The 21979-nt window shown below is 48.5% G+C and overlaps 1 protein-coding gene across 3 annotated transcripts in view; it reads left to right on the top strand.

The window, feature by feature from the left end:
* The first annotated feature begins 4447 nt into the window (after positions 1 to 4447).
* Positions 4448 to 21979, top strand: part of POGZ (pogo transposable element derived with ZNF domain) — a 69921-nt gene continuing 52389 nt past the window's right edge. For 2 of the 3 annotated variants that reach the window (XM_058660263.1, XM_058660262.1), the window contains exon 1: positions 4449 to 4794. The gene's annotated coding sequence lies outside the window, so the exon portion shown is untranslated. Of the gene's footprint in view, positions 4795 to 21979 lie in introns of all 3 variants that reach the window. The other variant, XM_058660264.1, reaches the window with a different exon arrangement.

The raw sequence follows: 21979 nt of genomic DNA, 5'->3' as shown, positions 1-21979 counted from the left end.
TGTATATCCGACTTTCCAATAAAAAAAAAAAATCTTAAGAAAAGTACTAATTTAATTAGAAGTTATACCAAGTCATGATTTGCTATGAAGCGATGCAGTAACTCACAGCAAAGCCTTGAAAACTAACGTGATTGTTACTAAGGCATCTCTTACAAAATATGTTTTGAAAATGGAGACCTTACATCATTTCTTCCCGAAACCTGAACATTTCTTCCTTTAGAGCCCATTCTGGAAACTTCCTCAAGCCTCCCCTCGCCTCCTGTGCCTCTGGGAAAGCCCCCAACTCTTCTCAATATGCGTGGCCTGACAGCAAATACCATCCCTGAATAAAATCCAGCCACAACCTTCTCTGTTCACCATTATTGACTTGACACTGGTCAGACACAGATCTGCACTCGCCCTTGATGGTGCCGCACCTTCCCTGTCAAGCCAGGCATCTATTTCCCTGTCGTTTCATTCACTTACACATCTCGACTTCCCAGGCTTGCGGCTGTCGGTTTTTGCCATCTGGGAGATACTTAGCTGGGGAAAATGTCTCCATTCTTTATCTCTGGTATTTTCCAAACTCCTTTTGAATTTCTACGCTTGATCACCCTATTGCTGTGGGTGGGATGCCTGTGTTTAAAGTAACCTGGCATTGTTCCTCTTCCCACCATCCCACCAAGCTGCTGCTTTCTACCTGATCCGACCTTGTCATCTGGTCTGTCCCACCCCCCAATACACCCTGGTCAGCCCCACACTGGGGGTGTGTGTGTTAGTAAAATGACCACAGGGGACACCCAGGACTCAGCACCCATGGTGGCGTGGTGGAGACATTTATTTGTCTCCCTGGGACGACACTCTCTAAGCTACAGGTAGTTCCAATTTTCAACTTGTGGCAGAAACCATCAGTCATGGATGTAACAAAGTGTTTCCATAAACTGTAGAAGAGAACATTCTCCTGCTGCCTAACAGTGAAAAGCCCAACCTGACTTTCTTTCTTAGAAACCCTGATGGAATTAAACTTTGCTAAGGAGGCTCCTGAAGACCAGGGGGGCTTTCAGTTTCTCTGTTATATCAGACTGGACCAGTGTTCTGTTTCCAGTGTATTACAGAGGTCCTTGTGCATCAATTGCAAAGGATCTGACCCACCAGGTTCTTCGTTTTCCTGCTTTGATTTCTCATTATCTAGATGGCTCAAAAGAGAGGCCATGACTCTTGGTTCTACTACTTTCCTCTGGAAATTCATGTGTTAGATGACAGCAGAAAATGCTCTGACGCTGTCCAGATTAAGCCAGGCATTCCCTTTGTATCACAGGGAACATGTTTCTGGAAATAGAACTGTTGTTGTGGGTACAGCGCCTTTTTGAAATACTGCCCCAGTGTTGTAAGGTGGCAGAGTTTTTATTTTTTATTTCATTTTTTAGATTTTTAGAAAAACTCCTTGGAAATTTAAATGCCTTTGTCTATCATTTCCTCCGGCCATCAGTTGTTCAACTGTTGGATTCTCTCTGCTGAGGCATGATTTGGATTCTGTTCTGTAGTTGCCTAGTTTCTCTCTCTTTCCTCACCCCTTTCCTTGAAGGTGACTCCAGGCCCTCAAAAACTCCCGTTTTCCCATTCAGTACCACATTCCTCCTTTATTTCTTTGCAGCAAGCATAGGACCATAGTTCACATGCACATTTTGTTAGCTATTATGAGTCAAAACTGACTCCACAGGCACAAACTAAATGACAGAAAAATAGGTTCCAGAGGAGTAAAGAGCCCACAGTGGGACTCACTCCACTCCATCTGCAGTTTCACCCCTCCCACCTCCCCACCCCTTGGCCACACGACACCTGGATCACGGTCCTTAACCGCTCTCCCTGGGGGAACCCTGGCCCCAACCAGCTATTCTCCTCCACACACAGAGCGAGCCTTCCAAAAAGGGGGAGGTCATTTTATTCCTTTTCTTAGGATCCTCCAATGGGGCCCCGGAGTCGTGGCCTAGTGTCTAAAATCCTCGTCTTGAACGTGTCGGGATGCCATATAGGAACCGGTTCCAGTCCCGGCAGCTCCACTTCCCATCCAGTTCCCTGCCTGTGGCCCAGGAAAGCAGTCGAGGACAGGCCAAAGCCTTGGCACCATGCACCCGTGTGGGAGACCTGGAGGAGGTTCCTGGCTCCTGGCTTTGGATCAGCGGAAGATCTTCCTCTTTGTTTCTCCTCCTCAGTCAATCTCCTCAATCAATCTCTCCTCCTCAATCAAAAAATAAATAAATAAAAGAATCCTACAATGACTTTGCTTTCACTATTAATAAAACCAAACTTTGCTTCACTTTCTTTGCCCAAATGTCACCTTAAACAATGAGGACATCTCCAACCACCTCATGAAAGAGAGCGACTTCTACACCCCCAATCCTGCATCAGACCCAGACTGCTCCTTGTCCCCTCCAGTCCACTCATCAACATACCATATATTACATGCTTATTGATATAAGACATGACATTGCACTACCCAAGTTGGCCTCAACAAGATTTCCCATGCTTTTCTGAAGACAGAGATATCTCCCCTGCCCTCTCTCTGTGAACAGTCTCTAGCCTCCTTGAATTGGGGAAGGCCCAGAAAGGTAGTGGAAGCGACACTCTGTGACAGGTAAGGCTAGGCCAGTGGAAGCCATTTGCCTGGTTCTCCTGGGCCTTGTCTCGGAATCCAGCATGTTGACAGTCTAAGGACACCCTGGCAGGGAGGAGAAGCCAGTTGTCAAAATTCTGGTGAACTGTGGGTAAACCATGACTTCACACTATGCAAGGACGCCACTGCCTAAGGGACCCTGCATGAGAACCATTCAGCTAAACCTAATCACCTTCCAGAAACCAAGAGAGGTAAGGCATATATGGTCATTTTAAGCCATTAAGTTCTGGAGCCATTTGTCCTTTAAGCATAGGCAAAGGGAAGATTTGCCTAATATCTAATTATGTCTCCTTCCCAGGAGTGTATAAGTCTCATGAACTCAGAGATTTTCATTTTCTTTGTTGCTCTATTCCAAGCATCTGGAACAGCGCCTGCCTGGCACAAGACAAGCATTCAAGAGACGTCTTTTGAATGAATGAATGATGCTTTTGCATTGGTCGTTGGGCAGCAGTGCAGACACAGGCTCTGGGTTGGGTCTTGAGGGCTCAGAGCATACATTGTACCATATGTAATGCATATATAACATTTATCATGAATTATAGTCAATGGCTGGACAGCATAAAATAGGATTAGTTTTATGTAAAATCGTCTTTTTTTGGTCATTGATTCCAAATTTAGTCTAGTGAGGCTTCATGACTATTATCAGGATTAGTAATTTTTTTTTTCTGATTCAAACTATGACATTCTTCCTCAGAATGACTTGTTGGAATTGCTCATGTGCTTTTGGTCTCAAAGGGATGAGAACAAGTGATGTCAGTGTGTGTGTGTGTGTGTGTGCCCCTGTATGCACATCTGTGCAGGCAAACAACTACACATGTGCACACTCAGGAACGTCTACTTGCAGGACCTGCTTATATGGTCTGGTGGTTTGAATGGAGCCTGTATATAAACAGAAGGAATCCACATGGCTCCGCACCTCCAATTCTTGCACCAAGCACCTTGATTTAGCATGTGGCTTCAAGCAAACATTAATATCCAAAGAGAAATGTCAACATGGTATTATCACAGGAGGCAATCAAACGATGATTTTTGGATACCTAGAGAAGAGATTAGCTTTTGTTGGGGGAAAAGTAGCAGGTGGACGATCCTAAGTGGGTTAGTCCATTCCTTTGGCCCAATCCACATGGCACAAAGCAGGATTACTGGGTTTTTCACAATGGGGCGGCCTTTGCCGAGTCTACTCATGACGATTCTCTAGCAATCCCCATGACAAAAACCCCCTGGATAAGCAGTGGTGTATGACTTCTTTCCTGAACCCAGAAGGGTCTGGCAGATCCAAATGGCTTGGAAAAGTTCTGCAGTTAAGGCCACAGATTCAAGGTTGCTGCCTCTCTTGACAAAGAACAGGTGCCATTTTGCTCCCTTTGTTTCCCTGACAGTTGCTGGTGCCACTGGGTCGCCCCATCAGGCCGGTGGCACGAAGGGCACCCCCCTTGATTGGGTAGATAAGCCTTGAGTTCAAAGTAGGGCTGGGGAGGGGGGGTGGAAGAATCCCCAAATTTCCCTGGAAAGTCTAAAGCAAATAGTCAGGGACTATTGTCTTCAGAAATCTTATATTTTTTTTCTCACCAAAATGTAGATCTTGCTTCTGAAGCTGTTTAGTCTTTTCTCATGTGAAAAAAAAAAAAATGTTTTTCTTTATTTATTTATTTGCAGGCCCAACCAAACTTGATTAGAAAAGAAGCCCGGGTGAGGGTTAGGATGAGCCCATGACGTACCACACGCGGCAGCCAATAGCAAGGCCACGAGGAGGGGGAGGGCGGAAGTGACGAGGCGTATCCCTCCGCGCGGCGAGCGGGCCGGTGGGGGGAGTCGGCGTCTCTCTCCCCCGCGCCAGCTCCCGTACACGGAGCCGCATTCCTCGGCCCCCCCACCCCCTCCCTCGGGGCCCCCGCCCCCCGCGGGAGAAAAAAAAAAAAAAAAAAAAAAGAAGCCCCATCCCCAGTCACTCGAACCCGAGGGAGGCTTCCTTTCACCCTCGGGGAGAGGCGCCGGCCCCGGTCGCCCGTGCCTCGTCTCCCCCGCTAGCCCCCGTCCCCTCCCCTCGCTCCCACCCCCTTCTCCCGGCGCCGGGTGCGAGGGCCCTTTAAGGCGACGGCGCCTTCCTCGGGTCAGACGACCGGCGGCGACGACCACGGGAGGTGAGTGAGCGAGCGAGCCTCGGCTCTCCCCACCCCCCTGCTCCCGGGGGTTCCGTTATCTTTTTTTTTTTTTTTTTTTTCCGCTCGGCGAGGCCAGACAATGAGCTGGGGGGGGGAATGGGGCGGGCGCGCGCTCGGTGGCGGCGGCGGGGGAAGCCGGGGCTGGGGGACGCGCGTTTGCAGCCCACCGTGGAGCGGCGGCGGCCGTGGGGCGCGGCGCGCGTGGCGGGGTGCGAGTGCGGGCGGCCGTGTGGGCGCGGGAGCCGGGGGCTGCCCTCCGCCCCGGCCCGGCCGTCCCCGTCGCCCGCCGGCGTGCCTGCCTTACTTGCTCGCCCGCCCGGCCGCCTGCCCGCTTCCCCGCTTCCCTCCCGGCCGGCCGGCCGCCCCCGCCCCCCGGCGCCGCCGCCGCCGCCACCGCCGCGTTGTGCGCGGGCGCGTGCGCGCACTCGAGCGCCCCACGGCCCCGCACACACCCCGACGTCCACACGCAGCGCCCGGCGCGGGGCGTCTCGGAGGAGTGGGCGGCGCGGGCGCGGGCGGTGGCCGGCCGAGAAGGGGGCGGCGGCGCGGAGGAGGAGGAGACGGCGGGCGCGGCGAGGGGGCGAGGCCGAGGAGGGCGGGAGCGGTGCCCGGGGGGCCGGCGCGGGGCGCCCGGCGGCGAGCCCGAGGAGGCGGGCTGCAGGCTTGCTCGGGCGATCCCTTGTGTTATGTAATCCCCCTCCCCTGCTCGCTCGGGGAGGAACCTCCCGAGCCTTTTTGGCCGCTACTTTGCCAAGTCGGCTCGCGCCCGGCCCCAGGTTGCAGGAGGGCTCGCGCCGTGATTTATCAAACGGATGGGGCGGAGAATCTTTTATTTTCTGGTGATCATGTCCTGCCGCGGTGGGCGCCATGTTTATCCCGGGAACTATTTTTTTTTTTTTTTCTGGAGCTCTCAGCACTTAGTATTGGAAAGGAGTCGTGTCATCGATCCACCTGCTTTCTCCCTGTCCTGGCTGTGGCTTGTCCCGGTTGCAGCCCGCGACACTTGTGGGATTCCCTCACAAACTGTTCATAACACTGGACATGTTTCGGTTCACTTGTCTTGCACGTTTCTTAGCTCAGGAAACAGGGGGAGGGGGACAAGGGGTGGAAATCGAGCCGAAGAATCTTGTTGTTTTGGCCCACGGTGATTTTTTTTTCTTTGACATGGACATTGAGACAGGGCTGGACCAGTTCTGTCCCGGAGCAGTGCAGGCAGTAGCTCGTCTCTTGCGCTCTTTTAGACACTTCCTTGCCACAGCTCAGAACTCCAAAATAAGCTTGTACTTTTTAAATTTTTAACAGGGATTTTCATAACTAGGAGAAGGGGAGGGGAGGGCTGCTGCTTGGCCAACAACAATGAGCTTGGGTGCTCTGGGACTCAATTGGAAACGCTTGTTCCAGGTGTGCTGCACTTCGGGCTGCGTGAGAAAGACCTTGAAGATTGTGCAAGTGTAGATCTGGGGGCTTCATCCCCGAAATTGCTTTGGGTCAAGTAGAGAGAGTGTGTCCCTGGCACGTTTTTGAAGGCACTCTTTCAGGTCTGACTGAGGCTCGTAACCACCCAGGTGTTTTACTGGCGGAAGGTTAAGGTGCTGAAAACAGCTGTTAACAACAGTTCAGTGGCCACCTGTGTTCCTGCTCTCCTGAGCTGCGTTGATGGTTTGTCTCCCAATTAAAGGAGGGACACTTGGGATGAACAGGATTTTATGAGAAGTGAACCTGTGGTACTGTCTGGTTTCTCCAAGTGTGGTCTGCCAAGCCCTGGGGATACTTACCCCTGGGGTTTTTTGTTTGCTTGCTTGCTTACTTGTTTTATCCCTGGGATCTTTGCTGGGAGTCTTGAGGTGGAGATCAGAACTCTTCAAATCTAAGTTATGTTGTGTTTTTGCTGATATTGGCTGTGATGCTTCCAAAGTGACGATGAGTTACTGGTGCTAGGGCCAGTGCCGGATGAGGCTGGTGAAGCAGCTGCCTGCTCCACTTCTCTTCCAGCTCCCTGGAAGAGCAGGGAAAGATGATGTCCCAAAGCCTTGGCACCCTGTACCCTTGTGAGAGACCCAGAGGAAACTTCAGACCGACTCAGCTCTGGAAGTTGTGCCATTTGGGGAGTGAACCACTGGAAGAAAGATATTTTCTCTGTCTCTCGCTCTCTGTAACTACCTTTCAAATTAAACATTGAAAAACCCTACTGGTGGCATCAACAGAGCTAGGTGGTAGTACTAGACAGGGGTACTTAAGCATGTCCTTAATGAAGTAGTAGATAATTAAATCATAAGCTTTTTTTTTTTTTTTTTTTGAACTGGAAGCTGGCCTGCCATGGAGGTTGTTGGTTTTTCCTTCTTTTGGATTTATTTGAAAGGCGGAAAGGCAGAGATGTGGGGAATAGCAATACTACTGAATAAGATACCTTTGATCTGGTTTGACCACTTCCCAGATGGTCACCACAGCAGCTAAGGTTGGGCCAGGCTGGAGTTTCCAGGAGCCGGGAACTTTGTCTCAGTTTCTCATATGGAGGCAGGAGCTGGAGTACATGGGCCATCAGCCACGGCTGCCAGGTGTGATAATGATGTGGTGAGGACTCCTGCCAGCACTTGCTGAGGGATGGGGCAGGACCGTTGTGCCACAGCACTCACCCACTACTAAGATTTTTCTTGAAGATCACAGATTCTGGGTACTACTATTAAATTTTCAAAATTCTGATGAAGTTATCTTTCATGAGGCATTTATGATGATTTGTGAGCTGTTCGTTTCATGGAATGGCATTGTACTTTGAGCTAACGATTGACTACTGTTTTCCTGTTTGAATATTTGATGGTGCTTTCTTGAAAATGCAGTATGCTTGTCATTTCTAGGAAAGCTATTGACAGTATTTGTTACCAGTGATAAGATTGATTGGAAGATAGAGTTTTTTAAAAGTGAGCCATCCTGTACTGCTTTCCCAGGCCACAAGCAGAGAGCTGGATGGGAAGTGGAGCAGCTGGGAAAGGAATTGACATCCATATGGGATCCCTGTGCTTGAAAGGGGAGGATTAGCCAATCAAGCCATTGTGTCAGGCCCAATATTTATGATTTTTAAGGCACTGTGTAATGCATCATTCGAAAGATGATGTAACTCAGTAAATACATATTTTCCATACAAGTTTTCTCAGTGGCCAGTGCATGATGCTGCAGAATTACAGAAGGGTGAAAATTTCTTTCAAACTGCAGAGTATACCAATGATTGAATATATGTCTATATTTTATTTTTTGAAAGAGAGGTAGCCTAGTGTAGCAGCTAAAGTCCTTGCCTTGCACTCACGGGGATCCCATTGGGCTCTGGTTCTAATCCCAGTGGCCCCACTTCCCATCCAGCTCCCTGCTTGTGGCCTGGGAAAGCAGTCGAGGATGGTCCAAAACCTTGGGACCCTGCACCCGTGTGGGAGACCTGGAAGAGGCTCCAGGATCCTGACTTTGGCTTGGCACAGCTCTGGCCTTTGCGGCTGCATGGGGGAATGAATCGACGGACAAAAGAAGTTCCTCTCTGTCTCTCCTCTCTGTATATCTGACTTTCCAATAAAAATAAATAAAATCTTTAAAAGAAAGAAAAAAAGCAAGAGTTTCATTGCCTGTATGCCTGCAACACCCAGAGCTGGGCCAAACTGAGGGCTGTAGCTCAGTCTTCAATGTAGGCTTCCTGTGTTGGTGGCAGGGACCTCATTATTTGAGCCATTACTCACTGTTTCCCTTGCTGCATATTAGTGTGAAGTGAGAATTGGAGGTGGAGCTGACGACTCAATCCTAGGCACTCTGATATGGAATGCATATGTCCCAGGAGGTGGCCTAACTGTGGCACTAAGTACCCATCCTTGTGTGCATGTATTTTAATGTAGCAGAGTACAGAAATTTCACTGGTAGGGTTTTGGGTTCCAGGATGCAAGTATCCTTTACAAAACTATCATTTGTTAAGTTTTTAGAACTTATAAAGTTGTAGTTACCTGATAAATTCAAAATACTTCCTGGGGCTGGTTTTGTGGCATAGCACATTAGACCGCTGCCTGCAGCACTGGCATCCTGGCAGTGGATAACCCAGTGCTTGGGCCCTTGCATCCCTGTGGGAGACCCAGAAGAAGCTCCTGGTTTCCTCCTGGCCCAGACCTAGCTGCTGCCCATTTGGGGAGGGACAGATGAATAGATCTCTCTCCCCCTCCCCGCCCTTCTCCACTTCGTCCTTTTTCCTTCTTTTTCCTTCTCCTTCTAGCTCCCCACCACCCTACACCCATCTTTCTCTCCCTTTTTATCTGTAACTCTTTCAAAGAAAATCTAAAACATATAAAGGGCCAGCATTATGGTACAGTAGGCTAAGTCACAACTTCAAATGCCAAAATCACATGTGGGTACTTGTTTGAGTCCTGGTTGCTCCACTTAGGATCAAGCTCCCTGCTGATGCACCTGAGAAAGCAAGGTTGGCCTAAGTGCTTGCCCCTGCACCCACGTGGGAGACCCAGAAGCAGCCCAAGACTCCTGGCGTCAGTCAAGACCAGTCATGGTCATTGCGGGCATTTGGGGAATGAACCAGTGAATGGAAGCTATTCTGTCTCTATTATGCCTCCTTCCAAATAAAGAAAAAGCGTATCTAAGAAATAAAATATTTACCCTTTCACTGCTATATATCCTGTACTTAACCAAAGCAAAATCTAGCATCAGACTGGATATAGAAGCAGCTGTGAGACTGCATCTATCTTTTACGTGTTTATTTGAGAGGTGAGAGGAAGACAGAGCTGCTATCAGCTAGTGTATTCCCCAGATGTCCACAGCAGCTCAGAGCTGGATGCGTAGTCCAGGCTTCACATGTGGAATGCAGAAACCCTGTTATTGAGCCGTTACCACTGCTTCCCAGCTTCCATGCTGACAGCTGGAATCAGGATCTGGGACCTGGGCAGCCTAACTAGTGTGTCTACTTGGCCAGACACTGTCCCTTGGTTGTTGTCGACTGAGTTGAATAAGATTTACAGAAACGTGAAATGGTGGTGCTTTTCTCACTCTTGGTGGGAGGGGTGATTACTATTTTTTAAGTGAAAATATTGTGATGTTTTTTTTTGGTATGTTTTTAAGTGTGCCAATATAAAGCTCTTTGGAGTTATTAGAAATTTTACAAGACCTAAAAACTTCAGAATTTTTTAAATTGTATAAATTTTATTTTGATAATTTTTACGTATTTGATTAGGTTGTGAAGGGTCAAGGGCTAGAGGAAAGTGGGTGAGACCATTGTTTTCACATTCTCTTTTTTTCCTTCTTTTATCTGGTGAAAGGGGGGAGATAAAGGGAGAAGCCCCACCCAGCCTCCCAACCATCCCAAAGTTCCCTGTGTGGGGCATGCTCTGAAGGTTCTGCTCAAGTGGTTTTGATAGTTCAACAGTTCTATATTGCTGCCAGTCTTGCCACTCCAATCACGATGAAATGTCTCCAGACTCCACTGGCTGACATAGTCCACCTTAGAGTCTCCGTTTGCCCAGATGTTCACTGCCAACGCTTGGCTGGGGTAGTTGATTGATTTGTTCTGTCCTCCATCCTCTGTTGTGGTACCAGGTGTCCTCTGCTGGCTCCAGTATGCTGCCATATGCTCTATGTGCACCTGGACATGCTGTCCAGTGCTCCATCTAAGTCACTGAGGAGGCTCAGCTCTGACACATGCATTCCATGGTCAGACCATGGAACCTGCAGTTCTCTCCATGGTTGGGGTTCTGAGTCCAGCAGTTCAGTTGGGGGGATCTCCAAAGAAACTTCATCTGAGGTGATCCTAGACCTGATTCTTGTGTATGCATGCCAGTTCAGGGTCTGGTACAGTCTGTCGGTTGCCCAGATCGGCCTATGCACACACTGGTAGTTGCAATTGCTGGATCAGTTTTGTCTGCAGCCCTGTCTTCTACACAAACCAATGGGTGTTGTAGCCCAGCCCAATCCTGCCCACCGCACACTCGGCCCCGACGCAAACTAGTGGGAGTTGTAGCCTAGTCAGAACCACCCGCAATAACCCCCACCAGGCCCGCCCCCTGCCCTGGTTCCTGTGCTCATCAACAAGTATGTACAGCAGACTGGTCTTGTCTATCCCATATCCCATTCAGCTCTCATACATGTCAGTGGGCATTGAAGCCTAATTCAACCCAACCAGCCCCACTATCCAGCCCACACATATGCTGGCAGGTGCCACTGTCTAGCCATGCCTGTCCCAGTCCTGGTTCTCATACTCGCCAGCGAGAGTGACAACCCAAGAGGGAGGTGCCCACTGTTTCCCTAATGGGTTCACTCTCACTCCTGGATCTTGTACTGTCCAACTGGCACTGCAGTTTGTTTCAATAGTTTCCCCCTGTGCCAGCATCTGCTAGCTGATGCTGTGGCAAAGCCCAGCCAACCCTCACCCCTTCTGGCTTATGCATGTACTAGTAGGTACAGTCAGCCCAGCCTGGCTTGTGTCTGATCCAGCTTACATGCAAGCCAACAGGTATCGTAGTCCTACTTGGCCTGATTTACCCTCAGTCCGAGCTCTCAGGCTCAGTAGTGGGAATAGTGGCTCAGCAGGGGAGCTCCTTGCATCCCCCCTACAGGGTTCACCCATTCTCCCCCAGCTCTCACATGTACTGTTTGGGCACTGCAGCCCAGTCTGGCAAGGTCTGCCTCACCTCGGCATTTGCCAGGGGCTGCCTGCCTCCATTTCCTGCTCACATTGGTGGGGGCTACAGCCTCGCCAGCCCAGCCAACCCCTAGTCCCAGACCTAGTGTGAACTGGCTGGTATTGTAGCCTGACCTGCCTGACCCACACAGCATTCTGGCTCTCAAATTTGCCAGTGAATGATAAGAACTAGCCCAGCCTGGCTTGTCCCAGACCTGATCCAAAGATAAGCCCATGGGTACCATAACCTGCCTGGTCTGGGCTGCTCCCTTTCTTGGTTCTTGAGCTAACCTGTGGGGACCAAGTCCCTATAAAGGAATTCCTCGAGCTCCTCTATCAGAACTTCTCCCAATGTCCGATTTCACGCACACCAGTGGGTCCATGGGCCAGCTTTTCTTAGTCCGCCTTTTGCCCTAGCAGGAACAGTAGCCTTTCCTGACTGGTCCACACCCAGACACAGCTCGCACATGGCTCAGCAGGGGCAGAGACCTAGCTTAGTCTACCCTACATCACCCGGTTCTTACAATCACCAGTTGGTGCTGGAGTCTCCCAATCTAGCACACCCCAAGTCTCATCCACACCTGTGCAACCCCTGCTTTGGCCCCCACGCTCACCAGTTTGACCTATAACCCAGCCACAGATCTCGCATATGCCAGTTGTTGCTCTGACCTAACTTGACATAGTCCCTCCCCTGTCTTGGGCCTTTACCTTTGGATGCTGCAGCCTAACCTGACCCAGCCAGCCCCCAGTCCTAACTCTTCGCTGGTAGGTGCTGCAACCTGGCCCTGCTCAGTCTGCTCTCATTCCTGGCTCATGCAGACCAGTAGATATGGCAGCCTAGTCCAGCATGACCTGCACTCCCTCCTGGTTTCTGCACTTGCCAGTGGGCTATGGTTTGCTTAGCCCCACCCAATTCGCTCCCTTCCAAAACCAACTCACACACTTGCTGAGAGACGGATAGAGCTACCCTGCCCAGGCTGCCTAACACCCAAGCCTAGACCATGTGCTCATCAGCAGGAGCTATGACCCACTAGGGAAGTTTCACAGGTTTCCCCATTCGGACCACTCTCAAACCCAGATCTCACGCATGCCTTTACCCAGCATGGCCTGCCCCATTCATCCTGACATTTATATGAGCTGGTACTCCCCAGCCTGCCCCACACTCTGTTTTAGAGTGCTCATGCTGGTGCTGCAGCCTGGACTTTCCCCGCTTGTGCCCAGTCCCAGCATTGATGAATAGCAGTGAGCTCCATGGTCACACCTAGCTCAACCCATCACCGTCCCAAACCCTAAAGCTAACTAGCAGGACTTGTAGTTCCATAGGTTCGGCCCACATATCCCCGACAGAATCCACCTCCTGGACCTGGTTCTGTTGCATGCTGGTTGGTGTCATGGCTCAGTCTTATGTGATCTATCCCTTGATCTGACACTCACTGTCATGTACTGGGATCCAGCCCTGCCAGACAGGCCCCCAGCCATAGCTTGCATGTGTACTTGTGTGTGATGGTCAGCCATGTTCCATGCTCACAAGCCAACCCAGGACCCCATGTGGGCTGGTCCATCAGTCTGACCCATAAAGATCTTCAGGTCTCTGCCCTCCAAACCACCAGGTCTCAGTCCCCTCACTTATCTGCAAGTACAGTGGCCCCATCATTGGGTGTCCCTCAGGATTCATTCCTCACCTACATGAACAATGGCCTTATCCATGGATATTCTTAGGCAGTAATTACATACCCCTAAGACCCCAGAGCTTGCCACCAGGTGGCCAGTGGGCAAAGCCTGGTTCCAGTTGGCACTCTGGCCATCCACAGGCCCAAGAACTCCCCCCGACCCTCCCCGCCTAGAAGCACTGGCTCGGGAGCTAGGATCCCCAGTAGGAAGCTTAGGCCGGCACAGCATGGCCATGGCTTGGGGATTCAGACCCGTGTGCCGCTGCTCAGACTTACCTGGACTCCACTCACTAACATGGCAGTGGTGGGTGGACCCACAATTTTAGAATTTAAGAGACCAAAATGTTGGTCTCTTAAAATGAATCACTGGGTTTTGTTTTAACTCTTCTACCCTTTAGGTTATTCAGATCTGCTTCTGAGAATCTGTTGAATTCACTGATGTTACTTGGGACTACTGTCGGAAGAGGCAGGGACATAGGAAAGAGTCCTAGGGCAAAAATCACTTGTATTGAGTGCTGGCTAAGATACCTTGCTAACTAACCTTGGGAGATTACTTGGTCTCTAAATGTTTGCTTTGAGTTTATCTGTAACAAGGGATACTTAAGACATGATTATTATGAGAATTCCTGTAAATACGGAATATGTCTATATGTTATTTTGATCTTTATTTTCCGTATTTTGTGCTTTTAATTGTTGTTAAAAGCAAAAATTCTTGATTTAAATTGCATACCGTACAGGCTTTTCATCATGCCTTTGTCATATCAGTATGGTAAGAATGGTAGAGTTTTGGTATTCTGGCTTGATACTAAAGCCATATACATAAAAGCGTACTTTTATATGTAACTAAAGGGAAGGGTATGTGCTCTCTAATGCCGTTTGGGATACTCAACTTCCCATATCAGAAGAGGCAGAAAGATAATGGCTGAGACCATTATCCGAGCTGTTGCAAGCTGTTGAAAAGTGAATCAACTTCTGCCTCTCTCTCCTTCCTCATCTCTCCTCTGCCTCACAGAAATGAAGATCAACGAAATGTATGAGGTACAGGGGATTTAGTGCTTACTTTTTGTTTTAGTAAGGACACACAACTAATATTTTGGTGCATCTTGATGCAGGATTTATTGTCAAGCAAATAGAAAGTAATCTGAGTTTGGGAATAAGGTCCTGGAACAGTTAGATGCTATGAGGGACGAGATGAACCAAGCAAAAGAATAAATAAAACCCTGCTGAGTTTTTTGTAATTAATCCTTTTTAAAGCCAAAAATGTAGTTAATTTGAAAACAAATGCCAGTTGTTTTGAGAATTGTTGTTTATTTTCCAAGCTTGGAATAAGAGCGGTGGTGTTTAAAATTTTTGTTTATATATATGGTTTTTCTTGTTCCAGATGTTCTTTCTATCTTGCCTGACAGACAGGAATGTACTAGCAATGAATCGAAAATGAAAAAACTCAGCAAATCAAGGAGCTCTGAGCTTCAAAAACCAAGTATTTGTGAAGTTTTCTAATCTTCAGTTAAAGATAGATAACCATTTCATACCTCCAGAGCCGGCTGAAGAACCTGGCAGTATTGTTTTTGCTGTTTTTAAATAATAGGATTGCTTTGTATCTTGCCTTTCAATTATGTAGCCCTTTACTAATTAGCTGAGTATGTAGAACTTGAGTATAAAATAGACCACCATATTTGCTGGTATTTAAGTAACAATCTCCTTTTGTCCTAAAAGAATGTTTTAAGTCTATTTATTTACTTTTATTTGAAAATTGGAGTTATAGAGAGAGGAGAGACACAGAAATCTTAAATCCACTGGTTCAATTCCCAAGTGGCTGTAACAGCCGGAGCTGAGCCAGTCTGAAGCCAGGAGCTAGGAACTTGTTCTGTGTCTCCCATGTGCAGGAGCCCGAGCAGTTAGGCTATCTTTTACTACTTTCCCAGGCACATTAGCAGGGAGCTGAATGGGAAGTAGGAAAGTAGAGCATCTGGGACTTGAACCAGTGCCCAGATGGGATGCCAGGATGGCAGGCTATGGACTAGCCTGTTGAGCCACTGCAGGCAGAGGTTTAACCTACTATGCAATGGTGCCAGCACCTCCTGAAAGGTATCTATATGGCACTCCCATATCATGGGTGGAAAGATAATTGCCAAAGACAAGAGACTATGGGTTTTGAAGATAATTATATGAGAGTTCAAGTGTTAAATAAAGCCTAAAAATTTTTTTAAAGATTTATTTTTATTACAAAGTCAGATATACAGAGAGGAGAGACAGAGAGGAACTTCTTTTGTCCGTCGATTCATTCCCCCATGCAGCTGCAAAGGCCAGAGCTGTGCCAAGCCAAGTCAGGATCCTGGAGCCTCTTCCAGGTCTCCCACACGGGTGCAGGGTCCCAAGGTTTTGGGCCATCCTCAATTGCTTTCCCAGGCCACAAGCAGGGAGCTGGATGGGAAGTGGAGCTGCCAAGATTAGAACCGGTGCCCATATGGGATCCCAGCACTTTCAAGGCGAGGACTTTAGCCTCTAGGCCAAGCCGCCAGGCCCGAGCCTAAAATTTGAATATATTTGCTTATATAATCTCCTGTGTAATTACAATGCCATTAAAACAATTCCTAAACATTGTCTAGTATCTAGTCCATACTCAGATTTTCCAGTTGTCCCTAAAATGTCTTTTTTATGAACCAGGATACAATAAAGATTCACATACTGCATTTGGCTATGTCTCACTTATTTTCATGTGGTATAGTCAGTGTGTGTGTGTGTGTGTGTGTGTGAGAGAGAGAGAGAGAGAGAGAGACAATATAAGAGATGGACATTTTGCTTTTTTTTTTTTTAAGATTTATTCATTTTTATCAGAAAGGCAGATTTACTGTGAGAGGAGGAGATACAGAGAGAAAAAATATTCTGCCCACTGGTTCATTCCCCAAGTGGCTGCAACAGCCAGAGCCAAGCCAGTCCGAAGCCAGGAGCGAGGAGCTTCTTCCATCCTGTGGTTCACTCCTCAAATGGCTGCAAAAGCTGGAGCTAAGCTGATCCAAAGCCAGAAGGTTCTTCTGGGTCTGCCACATGGGTGTAGGGTCCCAAGGCTTAGGACATCTTCTGTTGCTTTTCCAGGACACAAGCAGGGAGCTGGAAGGGAAGTGGAGCAGCTAGGAGAGGAACCGGTGCCCATATGGAATTCTGACATGTGCAAGGCGAGGATTTAGCCACTAGGCTATCGTTCTAGAGATGGACATTTTCAAGAGACCTTTTAAAAGAATGTTTCATATTCTGCATCTATTTTTTTGTTTTTTTGCTTTTTTTCTCTTAAGTTTATTTATTGAAAGGCAGAGTTAGAGATTGAGAGTGATTGACTCCCCAAATGGTTCAGTGGCCAGAACTGGACTGGTCCAAAGCTAGGAGCTTATCTCCTATGAGGGTGCATGGGTCCAAGCACTTGGGCCCTCCTCCTGTGCTCTTCCAGGCCATGAACATGGAGCTGGACCAGAAGTGGAGCAGTGGAGTGCCCATATGGGATGCTGGTCTTGCAGGCAGCGACTTTACCAGTCTTGCTGCAGTGCTGGTCCCTTGGCAATCTTTTTTCTATTTAAACTTTCGGACATAACCTTTGACTTTTGAAATTTATAGTATTTTAGGTTCAGTTTAAATTCAGGCATAGCAGTAAAACTTTGAGAAAGATCACAGAAATAATGTTTTCAGTGTGTCATTTAGGTTTACTGTGAAAGTTGAAACAGTTCATACATTTAGCAAAAGCAGTTCACAGAGAAGTTGAACAGAAACTATAACTTGAAAAAAAAATTGTTTTAAGTTTTACTTTTATTGGAAAGGCAGATTTACAGAGAGAAGAAGAAACAGAAAGATCTGGTTCACTCCCTAAATGGCCACAACAGCCAGAACTGAGCTGTTCCAGAGCCAAGAGCGAAGTCTGCTATGTGCATACAGGGGGCCCAAGCTCTCATTGTGACACAGAAAAGAGGGTTAAACTGCCACCAGCATTGTGAGCAATGTCTTAAGTCCCAGCTGGTCAGCTTCCAATCCAGATATTGCTATTGCATCTGGGAAACAGCAGAGGATGGCCCAAGTGCTTGGTACTTACTGCCCACCTGAGAGACCCAAATGGAATTCCAAGCTCCAGATTAGTCCAGTCAGTGTCACATCCCAGTCGGTACCTATGGGTGTTACAGCTTAGCTCTTTCCACCCCATGAACCAGTCCTCCCATATGCCAAATGGTACTGCCACCTTATCCAGCCTAGCCTACATCCAGCCCTGGCTCTCATGCCCACCAGCAGGAGCTGCAGCCAGCAGAGAAATTCCTAGTTTCTCTCCTAGGCCCACTCCCCATCCTGGATCTTGCACTTTCCAGGGAGTATTGAGATCCAGCCTGACATAACTTGCACCCTGTCCTGGTCCTTGCCAGCAGATGCTGTGGTAAAAGCCCAGTCAGTTGGCACTTAGTCTGACTTTTGCATGCACTAGTAGGGGCAGTGGCCTGCCCCAGCCCAGCCCTTCCTCAAACTCAGCTCACATGGAGGTGACAGTTGCTGCAGCCCTGCCCAGGGTTTGTTGAAGTCTGGTCTGCCCTCGGGCCCAGCTGTCATACTCACCAGTGGGAACAGTGGCCCAGAAGCCTTGCAGTCCCCCAACCAGGTTTGTTTCTGGCCTGGGTTCTTATGTGTCCTGGTGGGTGCTACAGTCGGCTCTGCCCAGCCTGCCCCCAGTGCCAGTTCATGGTAGGGGGTGCTGTATCCTAACCCAGCCTGACCAACTCCTAGTCCCAGCTTTATTGTGAACTAGTGGGTGTTGCAGACTAGCCCAGTCTGGCCCACCCCCAGATCTGACCCACAGGTATTCTGACAGGTATTATAGACCAGCCTGGACTGGACTGCCCCAGCTTTGGTTCTTGCACTCACCAATCAGGGCTACATCTTAACAAGGGAGTTCTCCAAGCTGCCCCATCAAACCAGCCCCCAATTGCAGATCTTGTGCACACTGATGAATGTTTGGCTCAGCCTGACTTGGCCCACCTCCAGTCTCCACCTTCACCAGTGGGTATTGTGGCCTTGCCAGACCAGCCCACACCCATTCTGGCACTCACTGGTTGTTGCTGCATCCTTGTCTGACCCAGCCCCAAACCCAGCTCTTATGTGGATTGCCAGGTGCCACTACCTAGCCCAGCCCATCCCACACCCACTCTGGCTCTTGCATGTACTAGCAGGTACTGGAGCCTTACCCAGTCTGGCACATCCCCAGACCTAGCCTACATACATGCCAAAGGATGCTACAGCAGTCTGCCATATTCAGCCAGGTCTACCCTTGTTCCTGGTTCTTGTTCTCACCAGTGGGAACTGTAACACAGCAGGGGCATCCACTTAGCATCCCTACCACGCCCATTACCAGCCACAGATCTTGCACATGCCGGTGGTTGTTCCAGCCTAGCCTGGCATGTTCTAGTCCCCATTTTGACCCTTACCATTGGATATTGCAGCCTGGCCCAGCCCGGCTGGCCCCAAGTCCCAACTCTCCCAGGTGGGTGATGCAGCCTATGCCTGCCCGGCATGGCCCGCACCCTGTCCTGACTCCTGCACGTGGCAGTGTGCTACAGTTTGGCCCAGCCTGGTCTCCCCCCAACCCCCTCAAGCCAGTTCACACACCTCCTGACAGGTGGATCAGCCTTGCTGGTGTGTCCCACAGCCAGCCGTGACTAGTGCTCACCAGCGGAAGTTGCAGGGAGTTCCTCAAGTTCCCTCATCAGGCCCACTCCCAGACCTAAATCTCACCAGTGTTAGCAGGTGCTAGGCCTCTAGCTGGAGTAGCCTGCCCCCAATCTCAGCCTTTGTGTCTGCGGTGGTAGATGTTGCAACCTGGCCCACCCCACACCAAATTCTTGGGTTTGCCTGCCAGTGCTGCAACCTGGACCAGCCTGGCCTGATCCCAACGCCAGTTTCTTTTAAGGGTCAGTGAGTTCCATGGTCATGGCTAGTTTGGTCCATCACCACCCCCGGCTCCTGAGCAAAACAATGGGTCTTGCAGTTCCACAGGAGTGAACCCACAAATCCGCCACAGAATCTGCCCCCAGACTCAATTGTTTCACGTAATAGTGTCATGGCCCAGCCTAACATGGCCCACTCTGCCCTGACACTCACTGGAGGGGACTGTGGTCTAGCTTTGAAGGCAGGCCCCCAACCCTAGATTTTATGTGTACTGTTGGATGGTGGTCAGTGCTAACTAGCCCAGTTCAGGTCTCCCACATGGTTGGGTGCATTGGTCTTATCCAAAGAGGTCCTCCAAACCACCTGGTCTCAGCCCCCTGGCTTACCTGCAAGTGCAGTAGTCTGGTTGGTAGAAATCCCCCAGAAGTCATCCCTCACCTGCAATGTACTCCCTCAGCAGTCCTCCCTCCCACACATCTCCATACCCCCTTCCTTAAGTAATCCACAGCCTCCTTGCCCACGACTGCACAGGTCTTGAGCATGGTCCTCTGGGGGTGTGGCTGCTGGCCTGAGGCCCTGCCTAACTACCAGGGCCCATGCACACTTGCAGCAGGTCCCTAGACCCTGTCTGCCAACATGCTGGCGTGTGTGTGTGTGTAAGTAGGTAGGTAGGTAGGTAGGTAGGTAGAGGTAACTATGCTGGCTCAATGGTAAACAAACGCTAACCAGACCCAGTGTGCCTACCAGCTATTAGCTGCTTTTTCCCCAGCAGTATAACACTTGCCTAATTACAAGGCAACCTGGGTAACTGCCTACAGCTGAGGGGTGTTTGGGTTTTGTAAAATTTATCTTTTCCTGTACAAAATGTGGCCGATTGAATAACTGATAGAAGCCTTATTCTGTTGAGAGGATATTTTTAAGATAAATTATACCTCTTTATGCATAGAATGTGGGGGTGATTTTTTTTTTAAATACTTTCCTTTTTCAAAATATACATTCAATTTCACCAGGTTTTATCCGTTTTGGCATGATGACATTTTGAGCCAGATATTGTCAAGGCTGTCTTTTGCATTATAGAATGTTTAGTGGCACTCCTGGCCTCTACCTGCTAGGTGAATTATTAGTAACACCCCTATCTCATTCCCACTCCAATTACAACTACTGAAAATGCCTCCATACATTCCCAGTTATCATGGGGGGAGGACAAAATTGGCCTCATTTCATACCACTGAATTAGTTAGCATCCATTAGAAAGTTATTTTGTGACTTTTTTTTTTTTAAAGATTTATTTGTTTTTATTGGAAAGGCGGATATACAGAGAGGAGAGACAGAGAGCAAGATCTTCTGTCCGATGGTTCACTCCCCAATTGACCACAACGGCTGGAGCTGAGCCTATCCGAAGCCAGGAGCTAGGAGTTTGTTCAGGGTCTCCCACGTGGGTGCAGGGTCCCAAAGCTTTGGGCCATCCTCTGCTGCTTTCCCAGGCCACAAGCAGGGAGCTGGATGGGAAGCAGGACCGCCAAGATTAGAACCGGCGCCTGTATGGGATCCCGGCGTGTGCAAGTTGAGGGCTTTAACCACTATGCTATCGCACCAGGCCCTCATGACATCTTCATAAACTAGATTTCTCTACACATGTGGCATGCAGTTGTCAGTTGCCTTCTGCAGGTGGATTGCACAGCTGGGGTTGTGTCTGATAGATGTTGGAGCCCAGAAGTTTTGTTGAAGATAGAAATGGGCTCTTCAGTTGGAAGTCAAGGTGTTGTAGTCTTTTCTGCTATATCTAAATCTCCACATCCCCTCCCCAATCCCCAAGTGTTGCTTTGGAAGCAATTCTTTTTCTCTCTCTCTTTCTTTCTTTCTTTCTTTCTTTCTTTCTTTCTTTCTTTCTTTCTTTTTTTTTTTTTTAGATTTATTTATTTGTATTGCAAAGGCAGATATGCAGAGAGGAGGAGACAGAGAGGACAATCTTCCATCCGATGATTCACTCCCCAAGCAGCTGCAATGGCCGGAGCTGAGCCAATCTGAAGCCAGGAGCCTCTTCCAGGTCCCCTGCGCGTGTGCAGGGTCCCGAAGCCTTGGGCTGTCCAGATCACAAGCAGGGAGCTGGATGGAAAGTGGAGCTGCCTGGATTAGAACTGGCGCCCATATGGGATCCCGGCGCGTTCAAGGCGAGGACCTTGTATCGCTACGCTATCACGCCAGGCCCTGGAAGCAATTCTTTTTTTTTTTTTTTTTTTTTGTGTGTGTGTGTGTGTGTTCACTCACTTTAATAGCAATATATAGATCAGACTATCACCATAGAATTTAAGTTCAGGTTAGACAAGAGAATTTTACAAGTATAATTACATATTCTGTATATATCAAAGTTTGTGTATAATGTCTGACCAACCAACTTGCTCACAAACTATTAGTCACTTCCATTATAGGTAATTTAACATTTATAAGTCTTGCACAGAAGAAAAAAAAATACTGTACACATTTAAAAATGTGAATTTACCTTTGCTTTAGGCAGTTAAAACACAAGTTTCAATTTCAAAATGAATTTAGAAACTATTCTAGTATAACAGCAGCAAAAATATAAATCTGCAGTTATACACACTCTCTCTCTCAGTTAGGGAAGGGTTACACTCTCTCAGGGAAGGGGTTTACAAGTTCCGTTCCACGAACTCTTTAAAAAAGATAACTAGCCCAAAAAATTGAAATAGTCAACCAGTCTATGAGGCAGGCAGGAAAAAAGTGAAATTAACTGGGGTAATTATACTCCTAACATGCAAAGCATGTGATATTCTGCAGCAAACTGGGAGTAGCTTCAAGGTTGGCCTGTTGTTATTCAGGACTACAAGTTTCAGAAGGGGGAAACTAAAATGTAACATTGTGTTAACTTGGCTCCTCTGAATGACCCCTGAGTGAACTAGTCACAAATAATTTTGGT

This window comes from Ochotona princeps, chromosome 2 (assembly GCF_030435755.1).
Source record: "Ochotona princeps isolate mOchPri1 chromosome 2, mOchPri1.hap1, whole genome shotgun sequence".
NCBI classification, from domain to species: Eukaryota; Metazoa; Chordata; class Mammalia; order Lagomorpha; family Ochotonidae; genus Ochotona; species Ochotona princeps.
Note: the sequence above shows the minus strand (reverse complement) of the source record. Positions and strands in the feature narration are given on the sequence as shown.